Below are 17535 nucleotides of genomic sequence, written 5' to 3'. Positions count from 1 at the left end.
CTCTAATAGCACTACACTCTAGCTATAGGATCTTCCCGAAAAGGGAAGACAGGGCCAAATGTCACAGACCTTTGACCCCTAAACCACAAAACATCACTCTTAACTTCAACTTAGTTAAAATGGCACTTGCTTCCTAAGTGATTCATAAGTAATTAAATTTTTAAAATTCTGATGTTGGTTACATTTATGTGAGATAGACTTATGTGGGACAGCATTTTAAAAGCAATACTAAGTGCAGTAAGAACAAGAAAGATGAACATGGTATTTTCACACTGGGAGCCTTATAATCTAGGAAGAAAGAGGGAAAGTACCCAAATAATTCTCTCAATGGGAATTCAGAAAAGAATCACAGGGAGGTAAGAGAAAAGGGATTAAGAAGAGCATATTATAGATAGGGCCACTGATATAAGGCTATGAAGGATGAGCAGGATATGAACATGTTAGGCAGGAATAGCAGAAACAGAGGTGGGGGAAGCACAGGACAGGTTTAAGAAAGGACTGAAACAATTTGAAGTACACAGAGTATCTGCAGGATGGCAGAGGAAAAGAGAACTGAAAACATAAACTGGGAGCACATTACGCTACACACTCTTGCGTGCTACAGATCCTGCTTGAGAGCAATAAGAACGGTGTTTGGGGGCTTCCCTGGTGGCGCAGTGGTTGAGAATCTGCCTGCCAATGCAGGCGACACGGGTTCGAGCCCTGGTCTGGGAAGATCCCACATGCCGCGGAGCAACTAGGCCCGTGAGCCACAATTACTGAGCCTGCGCGTCTGGAGCCTGTGCTCCGCAGCAAGAGAGGCCGCGATAGCGAGAGGCCCGCGCACTGCGATGAAGAGTGGCCCCCGCTTGCCACAACTAGAGAAAGCCCTCACACAGAAACGAAGACCCAACACAGCCATAAATAAATAAATAAAAATTTAAAAAAAAAAAAAAAAAGAACGGTGTTTGTCTTGTGCAGTGCTGCAGTATCACATAAAGGAATTAGACTGAGATCAGTAAAGAAGAATTAGCTTGTTTTTGAGCAGTGAAGAAACAATATCTAAAAATTAGAAACGAGCATGCCTGAGAAATCCTTTTAAAAACAACTTAAGGTCTTTTTTATCCCCAAAAAACATGTCATCAATTCACCATCAAAAACTCGTTATCCATGTGAACAGGAAACCACGAGAGGTAGGATATCCACATCCCATATCTCTACTATTTTCAGTTCCCACTGAGGATTAGGAAATTTGCAGTTATTCTGATTCCAGTATTAATCTCATGTTAGTCATTTATTCATCTATGGACCCTGGACTATATAGGGATTTGTAAGGTTCAAAATAAGATTGGGAAGTTGTCCTTGGTAACAAGGAACTAGGATGGCAAAACAAAACACATAAAATAATTGGTCAATGAGAAACTATTGTATGTTCAGAAAAGGTGAGAAATTGTCAGGCAACAGGGCAATACATAATAAGACAACTGCAATATGGTCCTTCCAAAGGAGTCAATGCAGCGTTAGGCCTGTGAACACACATAGCCCAGAAGAGAAGACTCCCTGACAAAAATTTAACAAGCCAAATATTAAACAACTGGGAGAGAGGGAGAAACTGGTAGAAGTTAGGGACATTACAGTCACGAACTCAATATAATTTCTGAGCTATAATTGAAAATAATATAATAGTAAGGTATTCTACTCAATTTCTTATGCCAAGTAAGTCATTAAATTTCAGACAGTACATATTTTTATGCTGTCACCATGCCATGGAGAAATGAGATCTAGCTATTTGGAAAGCAGGGAAAAGAATATTCTACACAGATGATATCAAATAATATCAAAAAGCCCAGTCTGTCATCCCTACTTTCTTATTGTGCCTGTGGCTCTAACTAGGGTAAAGCCATGGGGTGCCAGGAACTGGACAAAAAAGGAAAAAAAAAAAGATTCAGTGAAAAGTTGACATGCCCGGAAAAATCAGAAATGATCAAGTTGATGGCTATTGCTTCCTCTCTTTTCCCAGCCTGGGTATGAAATATCCACTAAAGTTCTCTCACATTTTTTTTTTTAATCCATTGGAGGACTTACTCCTCTGTTCAACTTTTGTCTAGAACACATTTCTTTAATTTTATATTCTTCAGTTGACATATGTTTGAAACAGAACAACCTTCCTTATCATAACAAAACAAAATGCTTCAAGGTTTTAAAAGGAGACGAAACTCCTGGTATGATAAGATGGCTTAAAAAAAAAAAAAAAAAAAAAGATCACTTTGGCTGCTCTGCAAGGTATGAAATGAAAAAGGGTGAAGATGGGAGAAAGGAGACTGATTAGGAAGCTTTGTGGTGGTCCAGGAGAGAGTGAGCTGTAAGCTGGACTTGGCTGTAGATACAGAGAGAGAGAGAGAAAGACAGAGACTTGAAGGTTGTTTTACAGGTAGTCAGCATGACGTGTTGATAGTTAGGATATGGATGACAGGGGAATGAAGGAAGCCTCTAGGAGCTTAGGTGCTTTCCCATTTAGTGACCGTTATGGATTCCAAGTCTAAAGAAACAATTTTTCTTGACCAACTAATAGCACCATGTTGAGCTACACAAGACACACACTACATAACCCCCCCCCACCCAACCCCCTTCAAGCAAAACCTGCTCCTATACAGGGTGGCATAAACTGATAACTTAAAGGCTGATGAAATGACATCTTAATGATATAAAAATCATGAGTCATATAATAATCTTAGGTAGTTTTTTCACCTACAGTTTCTTGAATAAAAATTTCATAGAATATAATGACTGATGGAGAAGGAAAAGTAAAAAGAAGGGAAAAGTGAAATATTTCTTGGGAAATGTCCTAATTCATAATTTGGTAGCACTAACCAGAAATCTCGCACGGGTCAAACAGAAGGTGTGTTTTTTTTTGTTTTTTTTTTGGCCTTCTTTTTAAAACAATTAGGGGACGTCCCTGGTGGCACAGTGGTTAAGAATACACCTGCCAATGCAGGGGACACGGGTTTGAGACCTGGTCCGGGAGGATCCCACATGCCGCAGAGCAACTAAGCCCGTGCGCCACAACTACTGAGCCTGTGCTCTAGAGCCTGCGAGCCATGACTACTGAGCCTGAGTACCACAACTACTGAAGCTCGCACACCTAGAGCCCATGCTCCGCAACAAGAGAAGCCACCGCAATGAGAAGCCCGCGCAGCGCATTGAAGAGTAGCCCCCGCTCGCCGCAACTAGAGAAAGCCCGCGCACAGCAACAAAGACCGCGCACAGCAACAAAGACCCAGCGCAGCCAAAAATAAATAAATTAATTAATTATTTTTAAAAAACCATTAGGAAACACTTATACAAGGTCTTTATTTCCCTAAAGAAAAGGTTCAAAGCAAAAGGAAATAAAAGTTGTTTCAGAGAGTAAAACAGTCCTCTACATGGGCGGAACAGGCTCTCATAATGGAACGTCAGAAGAGAAAACCAAAAAATCAGGGGGGAAAAAGCCTAAGACAGACAGGAAGGAAATCCCCAGATGAAAATGATAAATACAAGTATTATGCATTATATCAATATTTGTTATATTCCTTTACTCTCCTTTAATGTAAAACAGTTCACTTACCTTTTGGGGTTGGGGGAGGGGGATTTTTGAAAAATCCAAGGTGGGACTTCCCTGGCAGCGCAGTGGTTAAGAATCTGCCTGCCAATACAGGCGACACGGGTTCGAGCCCTGGTCTGGGAAGATCCCACATGCCGCGGAGCAACTAAGCTCGTGCGCTACGACTACTGAGCCTGCGCTCTAGAGCCCGTGAGCCACAACTACTGAGCCTGCGTGCTGCAACTACTGAAGCCCACGTGCCTAGAGCCCGTGCGCCGCAACAAGAGAAGCCACCGCAATGAGAAGCCCGCACACCACAATGAAGAGTAGTCCCCACTCGCCACAACTAGAGAAAGCCTGCACATAGCAACAAAGACCCAATGCAGCCAAAAATAAATAAATAAATAAAATTTTTAAAAAAAGAAAAAGAAAAATCCAAGGTGGTTTTTGTATAGAGTGGTCCACAATTTGAATTTACCTGATTGTTTTCTCATTATTAGAGTCAGAATTTTTTTTTAATTTAATACTACACAGTTGATGCTATACTCTCATTCTTAAATTACACAAGCAAAGAAAAAAAAAAGTCCATTTGTCCTTTTTCTCACAAAGTTAGGTTTGATTACTTGATTAAGATGGTGTCCATTAAATTTCCTCATGAAATAACATTTCCATTTGCAATTAACAAATGATCTGTAGACTGGAAACTTGGAAACTGTGACTATCCTATACTCAATATTTCAACCAATAGTAATAATAAACATTAATGATTCTTGCTTTAACTAATTTCTACATTGTTTGAAGTAAAATGAGTTTAAAAAATGAAGATACAGTTTTTTTGCCTTCCTCAGTATTGCTTCTCCAGTAGCTAAAAGAGTGCCTGAAGAATAGCATGCAAAATAATAATCACTAAGTAAATGTACTAATTAATTTCAGTAGTTGCACATCATTTATTTTTACTGATGTGATATATTTCATGGTATAAGCATACTGAAGCATTATTCATTCTACTGTGAATGAACATTCAGATCTATACACACAATGCTCCCGTGAATATTTTTGCAGGTGTTGCTTGGAATACTGTGCAAGAGGTTCCTGGAGTGTATGTCTAGGAGTACAACTGCTGGATGGTATGCAACTCTTATGAAGTCTTTATTTTTAAAAAGTCCAATTTCTCCAATTTTATCTCCATTATCACTGTACTTATACAAACTACCAAATCTCTTCACAGGACTCCTATAGTAGCCTCCTAACAGAGCTCCCTACCAGTACAATTGGTCCCATCAAACTACAAAGAGGTCAGCAAAATTTCCTTTATATATATATATATATATATATATATATATAAAAATATATATAAAATAAATAAATATAGGATCACCTCTCTCTCCTGTCTAAAACGCTAAGGGTTTACATGGATGAATAAGCCATACATGTAAGAACTACAGATGTATAATGAAATAGAAACTATGAACTCACAGATAGGAAATATAGAAGGTAAAAAGAGATAGCCTAACATATACTTGTTGAATCAGAATACCAAAAAAAAGGTATGTTAGACTTGCCCTAAGAAAGCTTTAAAAAAAAGCCTAAAAGGTATTAATCTGAACATCAATTAACTTATCTATCAAGCAAAATAAACTTGAACATCTTTCAAATAGAAATAAGAAAATCCAAACACAATATTTAACATTCACAATGTCTACAGTCCAATAAAAAATTAAGAGACATGTTTGGAGGCAAAATGTGATCCACACAGAAGGAAAACAGTCAACAGAAACAAACCCAGAAATGAAGAACCTTAAAACAGCTATTACAATCCTATTATAGACAGCAACAGTCAGCTCTACCCACCACCAGAGCCTCCCATCAAGCCTCTTAGATAGCCTCAACCACTAGAGGGCAGACAACAGAAGCAAGAAAAACTATAATCCTGCAGCCTGTGGACCAAAAACCACAGTTACAGAAAGATAGAGAAGATGAAAAGGCAGAGGGCTATGTACCAGATGAAGGAACAAGAAAAAACCCCAGAAAAACAACTAAATGAAGTGGAGATAGGCAACCTTCCAGAAAAAGAATTCAGAATAATGATAGTGAAGATGATCCAGGACCTCGGAATAAGAATGGAGGCAAAGATTGAGAAGATGCAAGAAATGATTAACAAAGACCTAGAAGAATTAAAGAACAAACAAACAGAGATGAACAATACAATAACTGAAATGAAAACTACACTAGAAGGAATCAATAGCAGAATAACTGAGGCAGAAGAACGGATAAGTGACCTGGAAGACAGAATGATGGAATTCACTGCTGCGGAACAGACTAAAGAAAAAAGAATGAAAAGAAATGAAGACAGCCTAAGAGACCTCTGGGACAACATTAAACGCAACAACATTCGCATTATAGGGGTCCCAGAAGGAGAAGAGAGAGAGAAAGGACCAGAGAAAATATTTGAAGAGATTATAGTCGAAAACTTCCCTAACATGGGAAAGGAAATAGCCACCCAAGTCCAGGAAGCGCAGAGAGTCCCATACAGGATAAACCCAAGGAGAAACACGCCGAGACACATAGTAATCAAAGTGGCAAAAATTAAAGACAAAGAAAACTTATTGAAAGCAGCAAGGGAAAAACGACAAATAACATACAAGGGAACTCCCATAAGGTTAACAGCTGATTTCTCAGCAGAAACTCTACAAGCCAGAAGGGAGTGGCATGATATACTTAAAGTGATGAAAGGGAAGAACCTACAACCAAGATTACTCTACCCGGCAAGGATCTCATTTAGATTTGATGGAGAAATCAAAAGCTTTACAGACAAGCAAAAGCTAAGAGAATTCAGCACCACCAAACCAGCTCTACAACAAATGCTAAAGGAACTTCTCTAAGTGGGAAACACAAGAGAAGAAAAGGACCTACAAAAACAAACCCAAAACAATTAAGAAAATGGTCATAGGAACATACATATCGATTATTACCTTAAACGTGAATGGATTAAATGCCCCAACCAAAAGACATAGACTGGCTGAATGGATACAAAAACAAGACCCATATATATGCTGTCTACAAGAGACCCACTTTAGACCTAGGGACACATACAGACTGAAAGTGAGGGGATGGAAAAAGATATTCCATGCAAATGGAAATCAAAAGAAAGCTGGAGTAGCTATACTCATATCAGATAAAATAGACTTTAAAATAAAGAATGTTACAAGAGACAAGGAAGGACACTACATAATGATCCAGGGATCAATCCAAGAAGAAGATATAACAATTATAAATATATATGCACCCAACATAGGAGCACCTCAATACATAAGGCAACTGCTAACAGCTCTAAAAGAGGAAATCGACAGTAACACAATAATAGTGGGGGACTTTAACACCTCACTTACACCAATGGACAGATCATCCAAAATGAAAATAAATAAGGAAACAGAAGCTTTAAATGACACAATAGACCAGATAGATTTAATTGATATATATCGGACATTCCATCCAAAAACAGCAGATTACACGTTCTTCTCAAGTGCGCACGGAACATTCTCCAAGATAGATCACATCTTGGGTCACAAATCAAGCCTCAGTAAATTTAAGAAAATTGAAATCATATCAAGCATCTTTTCTGACCACAACGCTATGAGATTAGAAATGAATTACAGGGAAAAAAACGTAAAAAGGACAAACACATGGAGGCTAAACAATACGTTACTAAATAACCAAGAGATCACTGAAGAAATCAAAGAGGAAATCAAAAAATACCTAGAGACAAATGACAATGAAAACACGACGACCCAAAACCTATGGGATGCAGCAAAAGCAGTTCTAAGAGGGAAGTTTATAGCTATACAAGCCTACCTAAAGAAACAAGAAAAAGCTCAAGTAAACAATCTAACCTTACACCTCAAGAAACTAGAGAAAGAAGAACAAACAAAACCCAAAGTTAGCAGAAGGAAAGAAATCATAAAGATCAGAGCGGAAATAAATGAAATAGAAACAAAGAAAACAATAGCAAAGATCAATAAAACTAAAAGTTGGTTCTTTGAGAAGATAAACAAAATTGATAAGCCATTAGCCAGACTCATCAAGAAAAAGAGGGAGAGGACTCAAATCAATAAAATCAGAAATGAAAAAGGAGAAGTTACAACAGACACCGCAGAAATACAAAGCATCCTAAGAGACTACTACAAGCAACTTTATGCCAATAAAATGGACAACCTGGAAGAAATGGACAAATTCTTAGAAAGGTATAACCTTCCAAGACTGAACCAGGAAGAAACAGAAAATATGAACAGACCAATCACAAGTAATGAAATTGAAACTGTGATTAAAAATCTTCCAACAAACAAAAGTCCAGGACCAGATGGCTTCACAGGTGAATTCTATCAAACATTTAGAGAAGAGCTAACACCCATCCTTCTCAAACTCTTCCAAAAAATTGCAGAGGAAGGAACACTCCCAAACTCATTCTATGAGGCCACCATCACCCTGATACCAAAACCAGACAAAGACACTACAAAAAAAGAAAATTACAGACCAATATCACTGATGAATATAGATGCAAAAATCCTCAACAAAATACTAGCAAACAGAATCCAACAACACATTAAAAGGATCATACACCACGATCAAGTGGGATTTATCCCAGGGATGCAAGGATTCTTCAATATACGCAAATCAATCAATGTGATACACCATATTAACAAATTGAAGAATAAAAACCATATGATCGGGCTTCCCTGGTGGCGCAGTGGCTGAGAATCTGCCTGCTAATGCAGGGGACACGGGTTCGAGCCCTGGTCTGGGAAGATCCCACATGCCGCGGAGCAACTAGGCCCGTGAGCCACAACTACTGAGCCTGTGCGTCTGGAGCCTGTGCTCCGCAACAAGAGAGGTCACGATAGTGAGAGGCCCGCGCACCGCGATGAAGAGTGGCGCCCGCTTGCCGCAACTAGAGAAAGCCCTCGCACAGAAACGAAGACCCAACACAGCCAAAACTAAATTAATTAATTAATTTAAAAAAAAAAAAAAAAAACCATATGATCATCTCAATAGATGCAGAAAAAGCTTTTGACAAAATTCAACACCCATTTCTGATAAAAACTCTCCAGAAAGTGGGCATAGAGGGAACCTACCTCAACATAATAAAGGCCATATATGACAAACCCACAGCAAACATCATTCTCAATGGTGAAAAACTGAAAGCATTTCCTCTAAGATCAGGAACGAGACAAGGATGTCCACTCTCACCACTATTATTCAACATAGTTTTGGAAGTCCTAGCCACGGCAATCAGAGAAGAAAAAGAAATAAAAGGAATACAAATTGGAAAAGAAGAAGTAAAACTGTCACTGTTTGCGGATGACATGATACTATACATAGAGAATCCTAAAACTGCCACCAGAAAACTGCTAGAGCTAATTAATGAATATGGTAAAGTTGCAGGATACAAAATTAATGCACAGAAATCTCTTGCATTCCTATACACTAATGATGAAAAATCTGAAAGAGAAATTATGGAAACACTCCCATTTACCATTGCAACAAAAAGAATAAAATACCTAGGAATAAACCTACCTAGGGAGACAAAAGACCTGTATGCAGAAAACTATAAGACACTGATGAAAGAAATTAAAGATGATACCAACAGATGGAGAGATATACCATGTTCTTGGATTGGAAGAATCAACATTGTGAAAATGAGTATACTACCCAAAGCAATCTACAGATTCAATGCAATCCCTATCAAATTACCAATGGCATTTTTTACGGAGCTAGAACAAATCATCTTAAAATTTGTATGGAGACACAAAAGACCCCGAATAGGCAAAGCAGTCTTGAGGCAAAAAAATGGAGCTGGAGGAATCAGACTCCCTGACTTCAGACTATACTACAAAGCTACAGTAATCAAGACAATATGGTACTGGCACAAAAACAGAAACATAGATCAATGGAACAAGATAGAAAGCCCAGAGATTAACCCACGCACCTATGGTCAACTAATCTATGACAAAGGAGGCAAAGATATACAATGGAGAAAAGACAGTCTCTTCAATAAGTGGTGCTGGGCAAACTGGACAGCTACATGTAAAAGAATGAAATTAGAATACTCCCTAACACCATACACAAAAATAAACTCAAAATGGATTAGAGACCTAAATATAAGACTGGACACTATAAAACTCTTAGAGGAAAACATAGGAAGAACACTCTTTGACATAAATCACAGCAAGATCTTTTTTGATCCACCTCCTAGAGTAATGGAAATAAAAACAAAAATAAACAAGTGGGACCTAATGAAACTTCAAAGCTTTTGCACAGCAAAGGAAACCATAAACAAGACGAAAAGACAACCCTCAGAATGGGAGAAAATATTTGCAAATGAATCCACGGACAAAGGATTAATCTCCAAAATATATAAACAGCTCATTCAGCTCAATATCAAAGAAATAAACACCCCAATCCAAAAATGGGCAGAAGACCTAAATAGACATTTCTCCAAAGAAGACATACAGATGGCCACGAAGCACATGAAAAGATGCTCAACATCAGTAATTATTAGAGAAATGCAAATCAAAACTACAATGAGGTATCACCTCACTCCTGTTAGAATGGGCATCATCAGAAAATCTACAAACAACAAATGCTGGAGAGGGTGTGGTGAAAAGGGAACCCTCTTGCACTGTTGGTGGGAATGTAAATTGATACAGCCACTATGGAGAACAATATGGAGGTTCCTTAAAAAACTAAAAATAGAATTACCATATGACCCAGCAATCCCACTACTGGGCATATACCCAGAGAAAACCGTAATTCAAAAAGACACATGCACCCGAATGTTCATTGCAGCACTATTTACAATAGCCAGGTCATGGAAGCAACCTAAATGCCCATCAACAGACGAATGGATAAAGAAGATGTGGTACATATATACAATGGAATATTACTCAGCCATAAAAAGGAACGAAATTGAGTCATTTGTTGAGACGTGGATGGATCTAGAGACTGTCATACAGAGTGAAGTAAGTCAGAAAGAGAAAAACAAATATCGTATATTAATGCATGTATGCAGAACCTAGAAAAATGGTACAGATGAGCCAGTTTGCAGGGCAGAAGTTGAGACACAGATGTAGAGAATGGACATATGGACACCAAGGGGGGAAAACTGCGGTGGGGTGGGGATGGTGGTGTGCTGAATTGGGCGATTGGGATTGACATGTATACACTGATGTGTATAAAACTGATGCCTAATAAGAACCTGCAGTATAAAAAAAAAACAAAAAACAAACAAACAAAAAAAAAAAATCCTATTATAAATTACAGTCATTACAAACACTGTAAGCATGGGAACGGAGTTAAAGGAAAAATGATCATGATGAGGAGAGAAATAGAAAATATTTAGAAATTAAAAATGGAATATCCAGGTTTAAAAATAAAATGACTGAAAAGAAAAATGCAACAATGTATAGAAAGAATTATACCATGACCAAATGGGATTTATTCCAGGTATGCAAGGCTAGTTCCACGTTCAAAAACCAGTTAATCTACCTCATCAATAGGTTAAAGAAGAAAAACTATATGACCATATCAGCAGATGCAGAAAAGGCATTTCACAAAATCCAACAGCCATTGAGTTCAGCAAACTAGGAATAGAAGGAAACTTCTTAGACTTCATAAAGAACATCTACGAAATACCTACAGCTAACCTCATTCTTAATGGTGAGAATCGAGATGCTTTCCCCCTAAGATCAGGAACAAGGTAAGGACGTCCTTTCTTACCACTCCTGTTCAGTATCTTACTACAGGACCTACCTTATGCAATAAGACAAGAAAAAGGTAAACAAATTGGGAAGAAAGAAATACAACTTCATTAGCAGGAAATAAAACTGTCTATGAAGAAAATCTCGAAGAATCAACAACGACCACCACCAAAAAAAATCTTCTAAAACTAATGTGATTATAGCCAAGTTGCAGGATACAAGGTTAACGTACAAAAGTTAACTGCATTCCCAAATACCAGCAATTAAAACCTGAAATTAAAAACACCACACCATTTACATTAGCCCCCTCCAAAATAAAATACTTAGGCATAAGTCTAACAAAATATGTACAGTATCTATATGTGGAAAACTACAAAATGCTGATAAATGAAATTAAGGAAGATCTAAATAAATGGAGAAAGATTCCACGTGCATGGATAGGAAGACTCAATATTGTTGAGATAACCAATTCTCCCCCAAAATGATCTATAGATTCAACGCGATCCTAACCAAAATCCCAGCAAGTTATTTTGTGTATATCAACAAAAAGATTTTAACATTTATATAGAAAAGCAAGAGACTCATAATGGCCAACACAATATTAAAAGAGGGTAACACATGTGAAAGACTGACATTACCCAACTTCAAGACTTACTATAAAGCTAAGTAATAAAATCACCATGATATTGGTAAAAGTACAGGCAAATCAATCAATGGAATAGCATAAAAAGCCTAGAAATAAACCCACACAAATACAGTCAACTGATCCTTGACAAGAAAGCAAAAGCAGCTCAATGGAGAAAGGACAGTCTCTTCAACAAATGGTACTAGAACAACTGGACATCCATAGGCAAAAAAATGAATCTAGACACAGTCCTTATACATTTCACAAAAGTTAACTCAAAGTAGATTGTAGACCCAACTATACAATGCTAAACAATAAAATGTCTAGAAAATAAATAAGAGAAAATCTAGGTGACCTTTGGTTTGGCGATAAGTTTTTACAAACAACACCAAAAGTACAATCCATGAAAGAAAAACACTGATAAATTGGACTTTATTAAAATTAAACACTTCTGCTCTGCAAAAACACTCTTAAGAGAATGCAGACCCAAGTCACAGCCTAAGAGAAAATATTTGTAAAACATATCTGATAAAGAATTTATATCTAAAATATACAGGGCTCTTAAAACTCAAAAATAATAACCCAATTAAAAAATGAGTAAAAAATTTGGACACCTTAACAAAGAAGATAGACAGATGGCAAATAAGCATATGAAAAGATGTTCAACATCCTATGCCATCAGGGAAATGCAAATTGAAACAACAATGAGATACTACTACACACCTATTAGAATGGCTAATATCCAAAATACTGATAACACCAAATGCTATCAAAGATGCAGAGCAACAGGAAACTTACTCCTGGATGGTGGGAATGCAAAGTGATCCTACCTAAAGCTAAATATAGTCTTACCATGTGACCCAGCAGTTGTAGTCCTAGATACTTACGCAACTGAGTTGAAAATTTATGCCCACACAAAAACTTGTGCACAAATGTTTATAGCACCTCTATTCATAATCGCCAAAACCTAGAAACAACCAAGATATGCCCAACTTGAGACAACTATAAAAGACCAACCAATATGCAGAATTCTCTCTAGGATTAGCTAAGGCCTTTGCTGAGTCTGCATCTCAACTCAACTCAACCTCTCCTTCGATCCAGTTTCTTTCACTCCCTCACATGTGTTGGTCCCAAAAATATTCCCCAATAAAATTCCAGTCTGCTTCTAAGACAGGTATCTAATCTGTGGCAGAGGAGCACATTTGGAAGGCTATTACAGTGATCTAGGCAAGAGATGACACTAGCTTAAACAAAGACAACAGTAGGATAAATGGAGAAAGCTGATGAATTCAAGATTTAGGAAATGCTGACAATGATATGCAAATTGCAAAACCACATAACGCAATATAATAGTGAATGCTGAGCCACAGAGAAAGCCTCACTGCTAATCAAAATCGAGACCCCTCTACTTCCTGCCTCTGTGATCCAATCCATTTCAGATGGCAAAGAACAGAACTCCTCCCCACCCCACAATCTTACCAATGGGAAGTAAACATGTAGGATAAAGAAAAAGTAGGGGCTTCCCTGGTGGCGCAGTGGTTGAGAATCTGCCTGCCAATGCAGGGGACACGGGTTCGAGCCCTGGTCTGGGAAGATCCCACATGCCGCGGAGCAACTAGGCCCGGGAGCCACAACTACTGAGCCTGCGCGTCTGGAGCCTGTGCTCCGCAACAAGAGAGGCCGCGATAGTGAGAGGCCCGCGCACCGCGATGAAGAGTGGCCCCTGCTCGCCACAACTAGAGAAAGCCCTCGTACAGAAACGAAGACCCAACACAGCCAAAAATAAATAAATAAATAAATAAATCAAAATTTAAAAAATAATAATAATAATAAAAAGAAAAAGTAAATTTTTGTTGTTTAAGGTCACAGGGGAAGGGCAATAAAAGTATGAAATACTGGAGCTCTGATAAACTAATGACAATTGCATAGACTCAAATAAAATTTAGCACATTACTAAGTTTTCCGAGGAAATGTAATTCAAAATCTACTAGGCAATTTGGCTGTCATGCAACACTTGGCTACACTGAAAAGTTCATATTGTGAATACAAAGAGATAGTTCCAAGCAATTTGGGAAAATAAATTCCATCATCAATGTATTTCCCATGTTGTGTTTATTTGGTCATAATTTTCCACTTTTTACTGTTGTCTTTTAATTACAAATTAGTTATATAGTTCATTTAGTTTTATCATTATCAATTTAGTTTTGGTATATCTTTGGTTTAGCACACTTCAGACTGAGGTGATGCATATTTGTATCTATCTGCGGTCTATAATTATCCAGTAGCTAGAATGTAAACATATATGTGTTGCAGTCCAACTATGAATTATTCCTATCTACTACTACCACAGATACACACAACCTCTAAAAAAAGGTATGTGTAGATGATATTTATTATCACTGAGTTTTTACCACTGGAAAATGAAAAAGGGTGAAGTGGGCACAGGATATTTTGTCTTTCCTAAGATAGCCATGCACACATAAATACATAAATAACTATATAAATACACTGAGTTTAAATAAGAATGAACTAATATTATACACATAAAGATATAATCAAGCTGTGTTATAAGAAAGTAAACCAATACATAACAGTACTTTGTTTTAATATGGCAAAGAAAGGCAATTACATTTTTTTGGGAAAAACTGATCTGGTGGTCTACCTATTTCCCTCTACTCGGACAAATAAAAAATACTAGATCCCTAACTCTGATCCAGGGATCAGAAATCAAGCACGCATCAGTGTATAGATTAGAGCAGAATGGGTTCACAGACAGAAAGTTTCCAAACAAAAACCAGTCTTAATGTCTTCACATTAGTGTCCGAACACTATGCAGAGCCTTTTGCAATAGAGTAATAGAAAAAAGAAAAGGCATGCAAGAACGAACTACAATAAAACAAAGAGAGAGAGGCAGTGGAAACAAATATGACATGGTAAAATACAGAGCGAGAACTTGTGAAATCATGCTTAAACCCAAAATGTGTATACTGGCGTAATAAAAGAAAATGTAAGTACCCAACTGACAATGGGAAAGAAAGAAGGGACACGGAATACACGTTCCCAACTCCCAAGGACTATCATTCTAACCTCAAATGACTGCATTACTTCAATAATAGGAAAACTGCAAAATAAAAACCTCATTCTTTAATGAATTTTACAAAGAATACTTTAACACCATGTTCTTCAACCTTAGGCATTTCTTAATAAAGCTCATAAATAAATAAATAAATAAATAAATAAATTAGTTAGTTAGTTAGTTAGTTAGTTAGTAAATGTGTCTTCTACTGAGGACCAAATTGGAAAATGAATTAACATTACCTAAGATTATGAAAAAGGTATAAATTGTAATATCTTTTCAAAGGCTTCCTCAATATATCTTTAACCACAAAGTCACATATTACATGTGAAAAGTTTTCTAAGCAGCATGAAATAAATAAAGGAAATAAAAGATTTCAGGGCTTAGCTAAGTATTTCTATCCCTCTTTAGCATGAACAATTTGTTCTTCTATATTAAAAAAAAAAAAGAGCAACCTTTTTTTAACGTTATACCATGCCAAAAGGAAGATGAGAAGAAGAGGCAAAGGACAAGGAAAAAAATAGCCAGGGCAGAGAAGAAAAGACAAAGCAATTCCTATACACTTATCAGAGACAGAGGCCAAGGCATATGTGAAAGCATAACTTGCAAAGAACGTTAAGATGTCACGTCAACAGTTAGTGTGAAGGCAATAAGGTACAGGAAAAGACTCTCATACATTTGAATCTTAGATTCCTAAAAACTTCCTTTAGTCCTGCCTAGTGAATCCAAGGACAGCCTATATGAATTGATGAGCTATAGTCATTAACAACCACATACTAAATTTACTTGAATAATTCTAGATTTTTTTTTTAGTTATCTATTTGCTGAGAGTTTATCATGGTTTACTTAATATTCCTATTCTTCCCAGGCATCTCCATTACAAAACTGGAGATTAAGGAAAAACACTGAGAAAATTATTGTCAAATCATGATCTATGAATACTATGAAAAAAAAAAACTTTAAAATGTGACTACTTAACTTCATTTCCATACTTATATATAAATTTCTATTTTGATTCATTCACTGAATAACCATTTGCTCAATATATACTATGTGATGATCATTGTCTTAAATACAAGAAATACAAAGGAAACTAACCCATGGTCAATTTTACCATAAAATAGTAACCAGATGAACATAAAGCAAACATTTGCAAAGACAGAATTTACTTAATGGAGGGAGCCCCACACTATTTTAAGAGAAGAGCAACCCATCAAGATAATTCAGTAAAAGGGGCAGGCGGATACTTCCACATCAAACTAAGTCCCAGGAATATTGTTGGACAAGGAACATACTTTATGAGATACTGTTCTGGTTTGATACTATTTTCTCCTTTCCTTTAAATATCCTTCATAACTCAATCATTCACTCTTTCACTCTTCCTTTTAATAGAGAATTACTTGAGAAAAATATGTATTCTATTGTTGGGTAGAGTGTTCTATATATACATATAATCTATAAGGTCTCATTTGTTTAAAGTGTTAAGATCTCTACTTCCTTATTGATCTTCTCTGTAGATATCCTACCCATTATTTAAATTGTACTACTGAAGTCCCCACCTATTATTGTAGAACTATCTATTTCTCCTTTCAATTCTGTCAATGTTTACCTCATATATTTTGCATCTCTGCTGTTTGGTGCATATATGTTTATAATAGTCAATATGTTTAAAATAATCAATGTATAATGTCTTTGTCTCTTATGACAGTTTTAGACTTAGTCTGTTTTGTCTGATATTAGTATAGCCACCCCAGCTCTCTTTTGATTACTATTTGCATGGGGTATCTTTTTCCATCCTTTCGCTTTTAATGTATTTCTGTCTCTGGATCTAAAGTGAGTTTCTCATAGACAGCAAATAGTTGGATCATGTTTTTTATCCATTCTGCCAATGTCTGGCACAGTGAGATACCATTTCACACATACTAGGATGGCCATAATATTTTTTAAAAAAAGAAATAAAAAAGAAAATAACAAGTATTGGCAAGGATGTGAAGAAACTGGAAACCTCATACATTGCTAGTAGGAATGTAAAATGATTCAGCCACTGTGGAAAACAGTTTGGAGGTGCCTCAAAAAGTTAAACATAGATTTACCATATAAACCAGCAATTCCACAACTAGGTACATACCAAAATAATCGAAAACAGGTACGCAAACATATACCTGTATATGCATATTCACAGCAGCACTATCTACAATAGTCAATAGCTGGAAACAACCCAATGTCCATCCGCAGGTGAACGGATAAACAAAATGTGGTATAAACACACAACGGAATATTATTTGGTCATAAAAGGAATGAAGTACTGATATATGGTAAAACATGGATGAACTTCGAAAACATAAAAGACACAAAAGGTCACATGTTTTATGATTCCATTTATATGAAATATCCAGAATAGGTAAATCCATAGAAACAGAAAGTAAATTGGTGATTGTCAGGGGCCAGGAAATAAGGAGTGAATGTTAATGGACAGAGAGTTTCTTTTAGGGGTAATGAAAGTGTTCTGGAATTAGCCTGT

General features: G+C 36.8%; 1 protein-coding gene across 1 annotated transcript in view; it reads right to left on the bottom strand.

The window, feature by feature from the left end:
• The window catches only part of PCCA (propionyl-CoA carboxylase subunit alpha), a 374750-nt gene that overhangs the window by 244863 nt on the left and 112352 nt on the right, over positions 1-17535 (bottom strand). The window lies entirely within an intron of this gene.

Source organism: Balaenoptera ricei, chromosome 18 (assembly GCF_028023285.1).
Source record: "Balaenoptera ricei isolate mBalRic1 chromosome 18, mBalRic1.hap2, whole genome shotgun sequence".
NCBI lineage: Eukaryota > Metazoa > Chordata > Mammalia > Artiodactyla > Balaenopteridae > Balaenoptera > Balaenoptera ricei.
This window is presented reverse-complemented; position numbering and strand designations above follow the sequence as displayed.